The sequence below is a fragment of the Oncorhynchus keta genome, chromosome 25, assembly GCF_023373465.1.
Source record: "Oncorhynchus keta strain PuntledgeMale-10-30-2019 chromosome 25, Oket_V2, whole genome shotgun sequence".
NCBI lineage: Eukaryota > Metazoa > Chordata > Actinopteri > Salmoniformes > Salmonidae > Oncorhynchus > Oncorhynchus keta.
In genome coordinates this window covers 23,189,784-23,207,098 of record NC_068445.1, presented here as the reverse complement: position 1 = coordinate 23,207,098, position 17,315 = coordinate 23,189,784, and the positions used below count along the sequence as shown (strand labels likewise).

General features: G+C 40.6%; 1 protein-coding gene across 7 annotated transcripts in view; it reads right to left on the bottom strand.

Annotated features, from left to right (window-relative positions):
* Nucleotides 1-17,315, bottom strand: part of LOC118377295 (phosphatidylinositol 4-phosphate 5-kinase type-1 beta-like) — a 75,784-nt gene that overhangs the window by 49,937 nt on the left and 8,532 nt on the right. For 2 of the 7 annotated variants that reach the window (XM_052478948.1, XM_052478951.1), the window contains exon 2: nucleotides 15,031-15,219. The exons of 2 other annotated variants lie outside the window; for them this stretch is intronic. The gene's annotated coding sequence lies outside the window, so the exon portion shown is untranslated. Of the gene's footprint in view, nucleotides 1-13,266; nucleotides 13,405-15,030; nucleotides 15,220-17,315 lie in introns of those variants that run through there. 3 more of the 7 variants (XM_052478950.1, XM_052478949.1, XM_052478952.1) reach the window with 3 other exon arrangements.

Below are 17,315 nucleotides of genomic sequence, written 5' to 3'. Positions count from 1 at the left end.
ATCCTAACTAGCCTAAGACAGGGAATTCTTACTCGGATTAAATGTCAGGAATTGTGAAAAACTGAGTTTAAATGTATTTGGCTAAGGTGTATGTAAACCTCCGACTTCAACTGTACTGAGAACATCATAACAATATACACTGAACAAAATAAACAGTTAGTGATGTCATAGATAGGGTTGTTGTGTGTAGGGTTGCAAACTTTCAATGTTTACCAGTAAACTGCCAGAATGATGGTATTCTTCAAGGATTTTATGTCATCTATCACAAGATATCTAATGGCCCTTTTGAGTACTTCAGATTATCACAGGTGTTAGTAATTATCTCTGGCCCTCTGTGTGGCCTTATCACATGTAAAATATATTAAACAATTAAATACGATAATAGAATGACAAAGCTGTAAAACATTATCCTAAATCACTGGCGGTAGGTGCTGATCATTTTTTTATGAGCATGGCCTTATTTCTACTACAGCATATTGAATGACTGTCAATGAAATTCCATTCACCCAGCTCAATGTAACATTGATAGGTTTAGGCTACTACGAATTAATGTTTACAAAATAGGTGCACAGGTCAAGAGAATTTTGAACAATCAAGGTGACAGGCAGTGACACATTCAATACCGCCTTGCACACTCTTGCCTGCATCTAGCTGATCTAGGGTGTAATCATTAGTTAAACAGCTGCAGATGTAGGTATGTATGGAGAAATTCAGATATGTTTATCCCTGTTTTGTTCCTTTTAAGAAACGTTTTTTTTTTTAAATAATATGCATGTCAATCTCTCCTGGCTGAAAGTGGAGGAGAGATTGACTTCATCACTACTTTTATTTATGAGAGGTATTGGCATGTTGAATGCACCAAGCTGTCAGTCTAAACTACTGGCACACAGCTCCGACACTCATGCATACCCCACAAGACATGCCACAAGAGGTCTCTTCACAGTCCCCAAGTCCAGAACAGACTATGGGAGGCACACAGTTCTACATAGAGCCATGACTACATGGAACTCTATTCCACATTAAGTATCTGATGCAAGCAGTAAAATTAGATTTAAAAATACAGATGAAAAAAAGCACCTTATGGATCAGTGGCGACTGTGAAGCAACACAAACATTGGCACAGACACACGCATACACACACACGATAACATACGCACTATACATACACATGGATTTAGTACTGTAGATATGTGGTAGTGGTGGAGTAGGGGCCTGAGGGCATACAGTGTGTTGTGAAATCTGTGAGTTTACTGTAATGTTTTTAAAATTGTATAAACTGCCTTAATTTTGCTGGACCCCAGGAAGAGCAGCTGCTGCTTTGGCAACAACTAATGGGGATCAATAATAAATACAAATAGGCTAAATGAATACACCCCTGACCACACACAAAACAGTGCTTGTTTGCTCGTTGTAAATAGCAGGCAAAAAAAAAAATCTAAACAAATTCCAAGCCAAACCTTCATATCAATAAATTATCAAAACCAAAGCTTACCTTGCCATAGCTAGCCATAGCCAGCTAGCTAACATAGCATTCCTTTCTGTTTGAGCAGGATGTTTGAGTAGGCAAAACTAGCTAGCTGCATTTGCTAGCTAAGTGAAAGTTTTAAAAAATTACATAGAAAATACAACCAAATATAGCTCTCTTCCCCTTCATTTTGGAAGAAATTAATTTGTTCAAAACTGTTCAACTATCGTCTTTCTCACTCTTTGAGTCAACTACTCACCACATTGTATGCACTGCAGTGCTAGCTAGCTGTAGCTTTTGCTTTCAGTACTAGACTCATTCTCTGATCTTGATTAGGTGGACAACATGCCAGTTCATGCTGCAAGATCTCTGATAGGTTGGAGGACGTTCTCCGGAAGTTGTCATAATTAGTGTAAATATATGGAAGGGCTGAGAACCATGAGCCTCATAGGTTTTGTATTATAGTCAATGTACCCAGGGGAGGACAAAAGCTACACCATGGGGCTACCCTACAGAGTGCTGCTGAGGCTACTGTAGACCATCGCAAAAGTGTTTTAAAAAATTATTTGGTGAAGTGAATATATTTAGTATAGTTTTATCTAAAAATAACCTTCACTAATTAAATTTTTTATTAAATTCACTGAGGAGGATGGTCCTCCGCTTCTTATTCTGAAGACCCACCACTGCCCTAAATATAAACCATCAACTTAGTGAATACCATTGGTGTTAAATATGAGGGTTTCAGCATGAAATATATATTTTTTATTTTTGTAAACATTTATTTATTTGACTGTCAATATGAATTTGTTGTCCATGTTTTGGCGCCAAACTGGTGGCAGTTTAGTTGGAAGAGTTGCAGAGTTAACTGAAAATAATGCAATTTTTCATTCAAAGCTTTTTTCACTAATTAGGCTATTTTCTCTTGAACCATCTACTAGAAACTTAGACAATATGGACAGATATAAAAAAGGAATACTATATATGAATACATTTTGTACAAGTTATTCAAGTATAAATTACCAAAGTTACAATAGATTGACATAGATTTTCTGTTAATTACCAATATTACTGAAGATTCCGGTAACTTTGGTAAATGACTGATAGCGTTGAAACCCTGTTTGTGTGTCAGTCTGCACCTGAACTGGCTGACTGAACTGGCTGACATTAAGAGCGGAATGTAGCAGAGAGACACTCTGTGTTCATCTCCAGACTGAAGCCTTATCTGTACACCAGCTCTCTCGTTACTATAGCAACACAGCAGCAGCACACAGGGTAAATATTATTTGACTTGGGGCTGATGTCTGTGCTGTAGGTCAGGTAAGGAAAGACTGTCTCTCGCTGTGTGTGTGTGTGTGTGTGTGTGTGTGTGTGTGTGTGTGTGTGTGTGTGTGTGTGTGTGTGTGTGTGTGTGTGTGTGTGTGTGTGTGTGTGTGTGTGTGTGTGTGTGTGTGTGTGTGTGTGTGTGTGTGAGAGAGAGAGACCATTGGCTGTTCGCCTTCAGGGGCAACATTGAGTCATAACATGTTTATTCAAATGCAAATTGCAAGTGAAAATATCATGTATATTAGTCACCAATATTGCATAACATGTATAAAGAACAGAATTCACAGCCACACAGTCATTTCTCCAGGATCCTAGTGAAGAAATCACAACTGTCTATTGTCTAACATTATTATTATTGGTGCTGTACAGTCTGTTGGCCAATCAGACCTAAGCTAACCTGGGTAATCATAATAAGTAACGTTTTCTGGTGCTGGGTCTGTCTGTATGGATACTGAACAAGAGGAATGTTAATTAGTCAGTCAGTCTGTCTGTCATAGGGAAGGGGACGCTGACGGTGCCTCACTCCCACTCTACCTCACTCCTACTCTCGCTCCCTCTACCCCCCCCCTCTGTCTCTAAGCCACCTGACCTGTGACCTACCCAGCCAGCCATTGCTCCCTCTATCAGACCTTTTCCAGAACAATCCACGAGAGGCCCACAGCTGCAGAGCTGTTGTTCCCAGCTAAACAAAGAGAGATGGATGGATGGCCCTTTTTCAAACAGAACACTCATCTCATCCTCTGGTGCTACAGTAGAACAGCTGTTGAAGCTCACTAACACATTCAACGCATAGCCATATATAGTACAGTGTACAAGCACATGGATCTGATTTGATGTAAATAGTGTGATGTTCGATGTCAGAGCAAAGAGCTATTAAGAACAGTCTCTCTCAAGGACACTGTATGTGGTATATGAACTTAATAAGAACGTTGCCAGAACACTTGGGAAATGCTGTGGACAAAAGTAATGGGAACTTCCTGAGGCGAGGCCCTGACACTATTCCTGAAAGAGCTAGTGTAGCAGGGGAAATGGGATGGGCTGCTGGGGTTTGGATTGGAATCAAAACAGGTAAAAGGAGCTGAATCAATATTGAAGTACAGACTCAGTCCTTTACTGTAAAGACTCAATAAAATACTCCCTAGTCTATAAGGGCCAACAAGAACACAGTATCAAATGGAACAGCTTTGCTGCGTAAAGTATCCTTCTCCAATGTGTGTTTGTGTGTGCGTGTCCATATAAAAGTGCACACGAGAGAGAAACACAGATAGAAAGATAAATGAGAGAACGAGGGGAAGGGAGTCAATGCACAGCTCAGGAGACGAGCTATATCATTAGTCAAATCTGGCATGAGACAAACTGAAGCCCCCCTCAGTCTGCATGGCATGGCATTGTAGATCCTCTGTGTAATAGGACACACTATCTCCATTTCACACAACACTCAAGCAGGGAATTCACATGCACGCACATGCACACAAACAAACACACCTCAGATACATGTTCCAATGTTCAGAGTAAGTGTTTGTCTGCAGAACTTGTGAGAACCTTTTCAGCTAAAATGTTTCTTAGCAAGCTTCACACAACTGTACAGCTTCACACAGCTCTATAGCTTCACACACAGAGACACATGCTGAACTGACAGATGTGTTTGGATACGGCCGGCAGGTCTCATGCACTGGAGGTTTGCTGTGTGAGTGAGTGAGTGAGTGAGTGAGTGAGTGAGTGAGTGAGTGAGTGAGTGAGTGAGTGAGTGAGTGAGTGAGTGAGTGAGATTATGTTAGACACACTGAGGTGTGGCTGTGCTCTCACGGTCTCCATAGCTCCAGGAGTTTATTTGCCCATCCCCTCCACTCTATTCCCTCTCTCCTCCACTCAATCTCTCTTTCCTCCTGTAGGCTGAAACTTCAACTCCCTGAGAGCAAACAGAGAGCCGAGTGAGGATCTAACACCAGGGCTGTATCTCAAATGGCACCTTAGTCCCTATATACAGTTGAAGTCGGAAGTTTACATACACCTTAGCCAAATACATTTAAACTCAGTTTTTCACAATTTAATATAATCCTAGTAAAGTGACTTAAATGTAAAATAGTCCAAATTGGTGAACTAAAATGAAGAAAAAATATAGCTTGTTTCAAAAAAAAATTAAAAAATTAAAAGTGGTGCATGCATATGTATTCACCCCCTTTGCTATGAAGCCCCTAAATAATATCTGGCGCAACCAATTACCTTCAGAAGTCACATAATTAGTTAGATTGCACACAGGTGGACATTATTTAAGTGTCACATGATCTGGTCAGATGAGACTAAAATTTAGCTTTTTGGTCATCAAGGAAAACGCTATGTCTGGCGCAAACCCAACACCTCATCACCCCGAGAAAACCATCACCCCGATGTTTTTCCATCGGCAGGGACTGGGAAACTGGTCAGAATTGAAGGAATAATGGATGGCGCTAAATACAGGGAAATTCTTGAGGGAAACCTGTTTCAGTCTTCCAGAGATTTGAGACTGGGACAGATGTTCACCTTCCAGCAGGACAATTACCCTAAGCATACTGCTAAAGCAACACTTGAGTGGTTTAAGGGGAAACATGTAAATGTCTTGGAATGGCCTAGTCAAAGCCCAGACCTCAATCCAATTGAGAATATGTGGTATGACTTAAAGATTGCTCTACACCAGCAGAACCCATCCAACTTGAAGGAGCTGGAGCAGTTTTGCCTTGAAGAATGGGCAAACATACCAGTGGCTAGATGTGCCAAGCTTATAGAGACATACCCCAAGAGACTTGCAGCTGTAATTGCTGCAAAAGGTGGCTCTACAAAGTATTTTCTTTGAAGGGGTGAATAGGTATGCATGCTCAAGTTCTGGATTTTTTTGTCTTATTTCTTGTTTGTTTCATAATAAAAAACATATTTTGTATCTTCAAAGTGGTAGGCATGTTGTGTAAATCAAAATGATATAAACCTCCAAAATCTATATTTTAATTCCAGGTTGAAAGACAACAAAATAGGACAAATGCCAAAGGGGGTGAATACTTTCGCAAGCCACTGTTTGGTGCCATTTGGGATTCTCTTGTGTAATATCCCTTCCTCCCCCTACCTACATTAGCCCAGGTGCCAGGCTCAGGCCGCTCCTGCTGCAGCCAAATTGGCATTGTCTGGCCTAACAGTTTCGCAAGGCAACGTGGTAGCGTTGTTCAATGCAGAAAGAGTCAGGTCCCCAGACTGTGAGAACAGAGACTAACCAGAGAATGCATTCAACCCTTAACCCTTTGACGTGTATGATCACATATTTGTGATTATTGTTGAGTACTCCCTGCAGCATACCATCGCAAATATGTGATTGGAACAGTAGCAACAGAGCGTATGATGCAACAAACACGTCTAAACAGCATGGTTGTCTGAAAAGGATCTAAAATGTTTTGTACTGATGGGAAATAAAAAGGTAATCACAACTTTATTCCTCAATGTTACCTTTTATTGTAAAAGATAAATGCAAAATTCATTTTAGCATCACACGGAACACATCCAAACTCATTCCATAAACCAGTCGCGGTGACAGATAAACAAAACACAAGTTAGCGACCTAACAGCTAGACTTGTTTACAATGCACCACATCTCTGGTGAGCACAAGGGATAAATGTAATATTGTTTAGAAAAGAGATGCTGTTAGTTTAGCTGAGACGCAGCTAAATTCTTTATGATGGCAGCCATGTTTGTTTATGTTTGACAAGAGAAAACTCCCCAATCCCAGAACGCCATTCACTATAAAACGCAAACAAACAAAGTCAAATTCGGCTGTGCCCATTGCCCGAAAAATATTGATTTAGATTGGCACCTGACGTCTGACAAGTTGTTTACAGTTTTTGACTAATCACACAGATTATTACCCCCAGTACAAGCCTACTGCCTAGCCTAACAGTAGCGCGAAAGTTAAACAGGGTTGCCAGACTTGGTTGAAACCATTTTAGGGGGTTTGTGGGTGGGTAGAAATGGGGGAAGGTATAATGCAGGAAATATTACTATGATGAGGGATTTATCAATAAATTGGGGCAAACAAAGGAGAACAAAAAATAAAACCCTTCGAAAGGGTTGTCTGAGCTGGCAACCATGAGTAATGATAGTTTCAATCTAAGTCAGTCAGTGAACAATCCCTATAACTCGTTTTGTTATTACATATTTGGTCTGACAGACATTTACATGACGACATGATTGCAATCTATGCAATAATCAGAATGCATGATGTCACTAGTACTTGAAAACGTAAATACATTATGCTCCATACATACATAACGATGTGCAACAGTAGAAACAACACCACGATATCCAGAAACTATAATGTAATAAGGCACTTACTTTGATAGTAACACACACACACACACACACATCCAAAGTTTTATCAGTAAGGAAAACAGCAATGAAGGCAAAGCGGGCGCCAGCTGGAAAATGTGCCAGGGGCAAAAGGTTTGTGCAAGTTATTTTCTGAGTGGAGATGCAAATGTCTGCATACTTGATCTGGGGAAACACTGGGGAAGTGCTTGGGGTCTCCTCGAAGAGAGACGTTTGTCCGGCTCAGTAAAGTCTTAGACATAAATTGTCCTTAACAGTGAAATGGGCTAATTCTACGTGAATTAATGAGATGGAACACACCTCAATTAAAACAGTTGTTAACAACGACATGTTAGAAAATCCTTTGAAATTGACAAGTTGAAACATAGCCTATCGATAATTTGCAGGTAGCGTGCCTTGGTTTGAGTGCCTTACGGGTTAACTGTCATGTTGCGTAACAATCACATTATGGAACAGTGAGTGTACCGACATCACACGCATCATTTTAATTTTTTTAACTCACGCCGGAGCGACCGTTAGCGATATTTGGAACTCGCACGTGAAAAGGTTAACATTGCTTAATCAAATCAAATCAAACCTGGTAATACTTAACATTAAAAAGGTACCATATACAGTGCTTCAAACATAATACTCAACATTGGATCATTCAGAGATCCTCACTGAACTTCTGGAGAGAGTTTGCTGCACTGAAAGTAAAGGGGCTGAATAATTTTGCACACCCAATTTTTCAGTTTTTGATTTGTTAAAAAAGTTTGAAATATCCAATAAATGTCGTTCCACTTCATGATTGTGTCCCGCTGCTTGTTGATTCTTCACAAAAAAATACAGTTTTATATCTTTATGTTTGAAGCCTGAAATGTGGCAAAAGGTCGCAAAGTTCAAGGGGGCCGAATAATTTCGCACGGCACTGTAGGCCTACGACGTTCATAAAGGCAAGTTACTTAAAAGTAACTCAGTTCATTTATATAATCCCTTCATGGAACTACTGTATATACAGAGGTCAAAGACTAAACTAAAACCACATGATTGTGTAATTGGACGCATTATTGACTAAGAATCATGTCGGTCTCTTTTCTCAGTAGTATAGCACAGTAGTACACACACCTGCACACACCTACGCGCACACACACAGTTTGGGGTTTACCTTGAAACATGATAGAATCGAGGTAATAATAATAATCCTGAGAAAAAAGAAGAAACCCGCACACTGCTCTTGATATTATCACTGCTCTTGAAGAAGCCTCATGGTCTTATTCAGAGCTTTTAATAATAATAATAATTTCATGTTACTGTGGTACATATTTCTCCTAATACAACTAGTAATACTGACAGGAGGAACAGAGAGATCCACTCACACGTCATCCACTGGGTTTACTGCTGAAAGCTGAGCTGCTCTCAATTATGTGCTCTTGGCTCATTGGTTTAAAATTGTCCAAATGTTTGCATAGTAATGGTAGAACATAATATTGAACAACAGAGCCCAGGAGGCAATCTGTAATCTCCAATCATGAAGTCAATAAGTTTCTACTGCTTGTCACATGTGATCAATGATGAAAATGATCACACCAACAGGGAATGTCACTGATGGGTACATAACAAAACTCTACAACAACTAGTACTGTGTTGTTATGTGTTAATAATTTCGACTGCGTTACCCAACAGGCTATGCGCGCGGGGCAGGTGGTTGAAGAATGCCTTGCATGGCAAAACAATTAGTTTTCTAGCTGAAGTATATGTTCATTAAAAGTAGTTAAACCTAAGCCCCGGGTTTGTCATTATACAAGGAACAAACATAACAAGTACTACATAAAACCAACCTGCCACATGCCATTTGTTGACCTGCTATACAACACTTTTTTTGGTTACTACATGATTCCACGTGTTATTTAATAGTTTTGATGCCTTCACTATTATTCTACAATGTAGAAAATAGTAAAAAATAAAGAAAAACCCTGGAATTAGTAATTGTGTCCTAACTTTTGGTACTGATACTGTATATACACACACACACACACACACACACACACACACACACACACACACACACACACACTTCCATTTTTCTCTGCCTCAAGGGCCCCCTATGAGCTCGGGCCCCGGGGCTTCAGCCCTGCAAGCCCCTACATTAATGAGGCCCTGGATCTGCACTATGCAACTGTTGCAAGAGCACATTTTTCACTGGCTGTCCACTGGTCACAAAAACAATGCTTGATAGGCAGCTTAAACTTCTTCAATTCAACCATTATTGGGTTAAAACACACATACATAAAATACAGTACATTTGTGGACAGCCAACCACAATGCATAAGGCGCAACAAGCTAAATGAGAAAGCATCCGTGTGAATCACATCAGTGCGCTATGTAGATATCAATAAAAAGTGATATCCGTATCACCGTAGACTACACCACTACTGTCATCCTTACCTCCAAGCTTTTATTCAAGTTGGATAATCTTTGGACACTGGCCACAGTCACACCATTGGAAGACATAGCTTGGCCTGTAGCCTATAAAAGCCTATTGCTGCACTTTTCCCGCGATCCATCAAACGTATTTGGTGTGTCATCATAGTGGTCTCTGACTTGTGGTCAGACTTGCTCAGGAGAAACTTGCACCTTTTTTCAATGCGGATTTGAATGTCATTGAGAAAACAGAAAGCTGTCAACAATTTTTTTTGCAAACATACAGTGGTGGAAAAGGTATCCAATTGTCATACTTGAGTATAAGTTTAGATACATTAATAAAAAGTTACTCAAGTAAAAGTCACCCAGTAAAATACTACTTGATTAAAAGTCTAAAAGTATTTGGTTCTAAATATACTTAAGTATAAAAAGTAAATTTAATTGCTAAAATATAAGTATGAATCATTTCAAATTCTTTATATTAAGCAAAGCAGACGGCACCATGTTCTTGTTTTTAAAATGTACGGATAGAGAAATTATTTACAAAAGATGCATTTGTGTTTTGCGAATCAGCCAGAGCATAGGCAGTAGGGATGACCAGGAGTTCTCTTTCTTGTTCTGCTAAGCATTCAAAAAGGTAAGTACTTTGGGTTATCAGGGAAAATGTATGGAGTAAAAAGTACTATATTTTCTTTAGGAATGTAGTGAAGTAAAAGTAAAAGTTGTCCAAATATAAATAGTAAAGTAAAGTACAGATACCCCCAAAAACTACTTAAGTAGTACTTTAAAGTATTTTTACTTAAGTACTTTACACCACTGCACACAGATTCTGAAAAGTAATCCTGGAAGTAATAACCAAAAGTATGTGTAATTTGATTACAATATTTTAGCTGCTAAGGTAACAGGGTTAGGGAGTAACAGATGACATGTAATCCAAGATTATTACATGTAAAAACCAGTAACTGTAACCTGTTACTTCCCAATTCTGTTGACAGGACAACGAACATGACAGATCTGCTACTAGGCTAGACCCAGAGACCATACTTTTAATTTAAATAGACCCTCCTTTTCATTTAAATAGACCCTCCTTTTCATTTAATTTAAAAAAAACTTGAACCAACACATTATCTCCACTAGATCTCCCATGAAGGGATACTACAGAGCAGCTCAGCAAAGAGAGAGAAAGACAGAGAGCGGCTAGCTCTGTTACTCCTCAGTCCCCACAGACACTTTTGGATTACTGCAGCAGATAGAAGACATAAGGGCAAATCAATAGTGTGGCAGCAACTCAGAGAGCTGAAGACTGCCAGGCTTCATTGACATTAAGCCTTCACAACCCAGACTGAGGGATGTTAAACAAGCCCAGAAGATTTCTGGCACGGACAAAGTGAGTGGGCAACATGAAGAGGCAGTTTAGCTCCAGGGATCTACGTATTAAGATACTCAATTGCAGTAATTACTGCCTTTCTTGGCTAGGACCCACTTGAGATTGAAAGAGATTAAAATATTGCTGGAATTGCCATGGTAAAATAAAGAATAGATACAATGACATCCAGTTTGTTTATATTGGCTTTATAAGATATCACTTTAGGTATCTTCCAGATATGTTGTCTAAACCCCCAAAACAAATCGTATACCTCCGTTAACTAAATCAGACGATTTAAGGACTAAGTAAGGATACAATCCTAGACTGATCAGGAGCTGGCTAACCGTGGTTGTTGTGGGCTCCCTCCAGTCCCCAGCAGATGTGCCTGCCTGACTGTCTAAACTCTCTTTGCTCCTCACTGGAGGTTCCTGCTTCAGTCTCCTAGCAGTGGTACAGTGTCAGACCAAGCCTTTTGAAATTGTCACAGAAGTGTTCCATAACAAAACAGATGCTTTGAAACAGAGTTTTAATGATACAGAGAAACCTAGCTGAGGGAGATATGACTAGATAGATTGATCCCTGCACATGAGGAAAGCGATGCTCTCGTTTCTTTGTAAGGAGATGGAGTTCAATCCATTAAATACCAGCTCATCACAGACCATGATGCTTTGCCAAACAGAAAGCAGCACCACCGCAGCTCTGTCTTGACTTCATCCTTCTGAGTAACTACAGTACATCACTATCACCAGTCAGAGACCACTAGGGATTAGTATTTTCACGAAAATCTACCAAGTTTTAATACATACTGCAAAAATCTGAAGTGGCCAATTAAAGCGTTATAACCAAGATATGGTTACTATGCCAGGGTTCTCCAAAAATAAGAGTGTCGCTGCGCCACATTGCCGGCGCCCCTATTTAAAGATTTCACAGCAAGTGAAACTGATATTTAGTAATGATGAAGTATCTTTGATCGCCCAATGACATTGTTGTGAATTGCTTCACAGGCTGTTCATAAATTCTGAGAGTTATCATGTTCCTCAATTAATTCAGCGCATTTCAGCAGTAGCCCTCGGCTATTTCGACACATCGCACTCCGTACGTACCCGTGTAAACTATAGAGTTGTTGAATCACACAAACGTTGTAACAAAATTAAATTACCAAAGTTGCTAATCTTGCTAGATAAACTCCTACGAATGACAAAATATATCATACTTGGCAAAATATAGTTTATGATTATACAGATCGCAAATCAACTCATGAATAACAGAGAGATTATCTACTCTCATACCGTTTGTTGGTCACACATTCTTCACCAAACGGTTTCTATGGGCAGTAATACGAGATAGCGCAGATAAGCGGGGGAAATGTTATAGCGGTATTTCGACATGCATATTGGCGAGACGTGCTTTGATAATGCAAACTATGGATTACAGTATAAAGTTAAGCATTTTCATGCGAGACAGGAGTCAGGATTTTGCGTTTCAGTAGGATTGGGACGATAGGAAAATAGCAAAGGCGCTATATAAAGTTGTATAAGGCTACATTGTGAGTCAATAAATAAATAATACCGTTGATTAAGGATGCATTATCGCATGCTAAATATTTCTGCTCAGTGATAGATGAGCAAACGAATAAATGAGCTACCACTTCCACTTGTCCAGCCGAAGATCAATTAACCACATATACATACATAGATTCAGTTAAACAAAATCACAATGATGTATTATCAGACAAGTCACAAGCTTTTGGTCGGGAGTAGGACAGGCTGAAGAGTAAAATACACTTGTATAACATCTTAGCAAAAATGTTCTGATCAGCTAATATTTGAGCAAACTAGAATAAAGATGATCATTAGCTCTAACCTTAATTTAGCTAACATTTCCCAGCCCAATAGTTACCAAATATCCAAACGGAGATTCAGTGAAAACAATATCTGACATTGATTTATTTATCCAGACCGGTCCCCCACGGTTGTCTCAAAGCAACGCGATGGCGCTGTCCCAATCAAAACGGTGCGTATGCTTTTCATTTATGGCGACTTTCCCACAATGTGGGAAGTAAATACCGTAGGTTAATAAAGGCTTCCATGCGACAACCTGTTTGGATAATGTGCAATTAGATTTTTTGCCAATCTGCTGCTGCACATGTGTATTTTGTGAAATTGCATTAGTGTGATATCCGAAGACAATTTTGTAATTTCCCGTGTCTTGTCATTCAATTTTTTCGGGAAATGTGAAGTTATCCTGGGACAGTCCCAGGATCCCGGTTACCAGTGTTCATCCCTAGAGATCACACAAGACACCACAACACAGCTCATCCAGTCAAAACAGCTTTAAAGAGAGCAAGAGAAAGGAGAAATCACAAACCTGAACGGCAAAAATCTACTGCATCCATCTCTACACTACCTACACCGCCTCGGGTTCCCAAACAACTACATAAGTGGAGCATTGAACAATGAGCAGGTAAAGTTACGGACAGTTCTGTAAGTGTTCCACATTCTGCTACAGACAGTAAGAGCCTGCCTGTGGATCCTCTGGGACGCTCCGACATATACCACACCTCTGCGAGAGGAACAGAGCTGCAGGCTAACTGTTTAGAACAGTCCACTGCACCTGGAAACAACGGAGTCCTACCACGCAGAGCTAAACGTCTAAACACAGTTGAACAGAGAGCAGGAGGTACAGTATAAAACATAAGCAGCACAGAAAAAGGAAGAGCACTCTATTGAACTGTGGTTCACCTCCAGTATCATTATGTGGGTATCTATACATGCATTTTCAACTATTCAATTGCCTCTGTTACATATAATGAAATGAGTTAATGGAGTAGAATAGAGTACATGGATGTCCTTTTTAAGCAGATAGTCTAAAGTATATATTTGGCAGACACACATAACTCATTATGATGCCATCATATGACCTTTTACCATTGGCATACAGGGCCAGTGAGAAAGGGAGGATGAGTGAGAGAAAGAGTGTTTGTGAGAGAACACTTTAAAAGTCTCTCTGTTTAATGGCTACAGATATTATCTTTCAGAAGTGTAGTGAAGAAAGAGAAGGATAGAAATAGAGAGAGAAAGACAAAGAGAAATACATGAAGATAGAGAGTTGGAACAAGATGAGGAGAGAGGGAGAGAGACAGAGAGCACTGTAGAGGAATGTGTGTGTGTGTGTGTTTGTTATTCAGGGAATGTCTCTGTCTCTCCAGCAGCACTGTGCAGCAGAGCAGAGGGGAGGGAGAGGAGTGGAGCCGAGAGGAGTGGGTCACTCTGTGCCCACAGAATCACATGGCCCAACAGTAGAGAGGGAGAAGGGTGAGAAACACAGAGAGGGATAGAGAGAGGAACAGAGACAGTGTAGCAGCAACAAGAGGGAATAGGGAGAGTGAGAATGCAAATGAGGGATAGAAAGTGAAGAGAGAGAAACAGAAACCGCTGTCGAAAGAATGAGAGAGGGGATAGAAAGAGGGAGAATGGTTTATTAAAGTAAGGAAAGAGAGAATGAGAGAGAGGTAGAGGGCAAGCTAGATCGCTTCCTTTAAGACCATTGCTTATACAGCTCCAGTCCTCTCATATAACCTGGTGTTTGTTTGCCCAGTGGTTTCTATGACCGTGCTCTAGTCTTATGATGTTCTGGTAGGCAGGGAGAGGAATGTCCAACCAGCCTAACTGACATCTGCATGTGGACTGGGAGACAATAGAGGGTTTGGATGAGCTAGAATCAACATAGATATTTACTTGACAGAAAGGTCAATATAATATGAAGCAGCTTGGGAAAGCCCTGCAATCAAACCAAAATAAATGCTTAGCGTATAGGGTCTGACAGAGACAACTATAGCTATAGACAGTGATATGGCGAGTGATACGGATATGGCATAGAGCCTAAAACATATGCATGAGCACCAGTGTTCTCCTTGTCTCATTCAGCAGCCACGCTGTTATAGGAGAGCTCTAAAATTGCTGGCAAACTAACAATGTCCACAAATTAGCCTACACTCTAAACCATAATAGTCCATCCACTGTCAACAAAAATATGACACTCAGAGAGAATGAAGCTTAATGAAGCCTAATCCAGCCCAGTCAACCCCAACACGGAGTGCAAGGTCCTCTCCCTTAACTAGCAATGTCTTACCAAGAATCAAAATGTGGCCCTGATGTTATTATATTCCTTCTGTGCAGCACCTTGTGAGATGTGACTTTACTAGAGGTGTTGAAAGAGGTGACACGGTCATAATGATGCATGCGGCTGCCACATGGGACGATCAGGCGTGATGGCCGACGGGACAGGGTCACCCTCCCATCACTGATCTTGGGTCAGGAGCTGAAGGACAGAAAGAAGCAAGAAAGACACAGAGACAGACAGAGAGAAAGAAAGAAAGAAAGAGAAAGGGGGAAAGCACAGAGAGGGCTTTCTTTGTAACTACCACCATGTACACACACACACACACACTCCCTCTACCTCCTAGCCTCACCCTTTCCTCATGCACTCTCACAACATGTCTTTCTTTCACTCACTCTCCTATTCTCCCTCTCTTCATCAGTCTTCCTTTCAGTCTCTCTATCCAGGCCCCATTGTGGGCCTCTCCTAGTCTTTCCCTTGCCAGGACAGAGAAGAGGGAGAGTGGGAGCTCAGCAGGACCAAAACAACAACAACAACAATAACATGACCTACAGCTACAGTCAATTGGAATCCCAAGAGTCAAATAACAACGAACCAATTCCTGGGCAGAGAATCAAACACCAGCCAATCTCTATCTGATGATTTGACAACCTATGCCTATGTAGCTCTGGTGGCCTTCTTAGGGAGTTTGCACCATCTCAGAGGCTGCCAAAGAAACTGTGGGGCCGGGAAAGGGAGATAAGTCATTAAGATGAAACAGATGAAAAAGGGCATTTCTCCATCTAGATTCAGCTGCTGTTATACAACCAAGAGGATGCAGAGTTTTTAAACAGTCCCTCACATTAGGCTCTCCTCAGTGATAAACACATTTCCTTAGTGTTGCCAATGAGAGTGAATGCCACATGTTGAATCAGAGCTATGGAGAACGTGCTGTGAAAGAATCCCCAAAAATGTACAGTAATATATGTTTAAGGGGAAGTAAGTCATTTCAGAAACATGTAGATTCCTTACTTACAAACCACAGCTGCTAATCCCAATAAAACTACATAATGTTTTTAAGTTGACTTTCCTAGTAATGTGTTCTCTCTTTCCTCAACAAACCAGAGCACATTTAAACAATGTTTTGACTGAAACACTTCCCCTGAGTATACATGCTTCCTGTGATGTTGTGGTGTTCTGAGAACAGCTTTTTAAAGGGTAGTTCAGAGGTATTCAACAGTTTATTTATGCTGCAGTAGTTTGTGTCGGGGGGCTAGGGTCAGTTTGTTATATCTGGAGTACTTCTCCTGTCCTATTTGGTGTCCTGTGTGAATCGAAGTGTGCGTTCTCTAATTCTCTCCTTCTCTCTTTCTTTCTCTCTCTCTCAGAGGACCTGAGCCCTAGGAACATGCCCCAGGACTACCTGACATGATGACTCCTTGCTGTCCCCAGTCCACCTGGCTGTGCTGCTGCTCCAGTTTCAACTGTTCTGCCTTATTATTATTATTATTCAACCATGCTGGTCATTTATGAACATTTGAACATCTTGGCCATGTTCTGTTATAATCTCCACCCGGCACAGCCAGAAGAGGACTGGCCACCCCACATATGCTCTCTAAAATTCTCTCTTTCTTTCTCTCTCTCGGAGGACCTGAGCCCTAGGACCATGCCCCAGGACTACCTGACATGATGACGACTCCTTGCTGTCCCCAGTCCACCTGAAACTGGAGCAGCAGCACGGTCAACTGTTCTGCCTTATTATTATTATTTTGACCATGCTGGTCATTTATGAACATTTGAACATCTTGGTCATGTTCTGTTATAATCTCCACCCGGCACAGCCAGAAGAGGACTGGCCACCCCACATAGCCTGGTTCCTCTCTAGGTTTCTTCCTAGGTTCTGGCCTTTCTAGGGAGTTTTTCCTAGCCACCGTGCTTCTACACCTGCATTGCTTGCTGTTTGGGGTTTTAGGCTGGGTTTCTGTACAGCACTTTGAGATATGAGCTGATGTACGAAGGGCTATATAAATACATTTGATTTGATTTGATTTGATTTATTAAGCCCATTATGGCCATCTGATCTAATTTGGATGTTATTGGACCACATCAAACCCAAGACTTTCAAATTCATTTAATTTCCAAGTACATAATATGCATTTCCTATAGAAACACCAATTAGATGTAACATGTACATTATAAAGGACTACTTTAGAGTTGTTCTATGCATCAGTGGATCTGAGAAATAGAGCATGTAAACACAGGATTATGGTTAGAGATTTCAACCCTCCACAGCGGCACTTCAACTGAGCTCAGAGGAA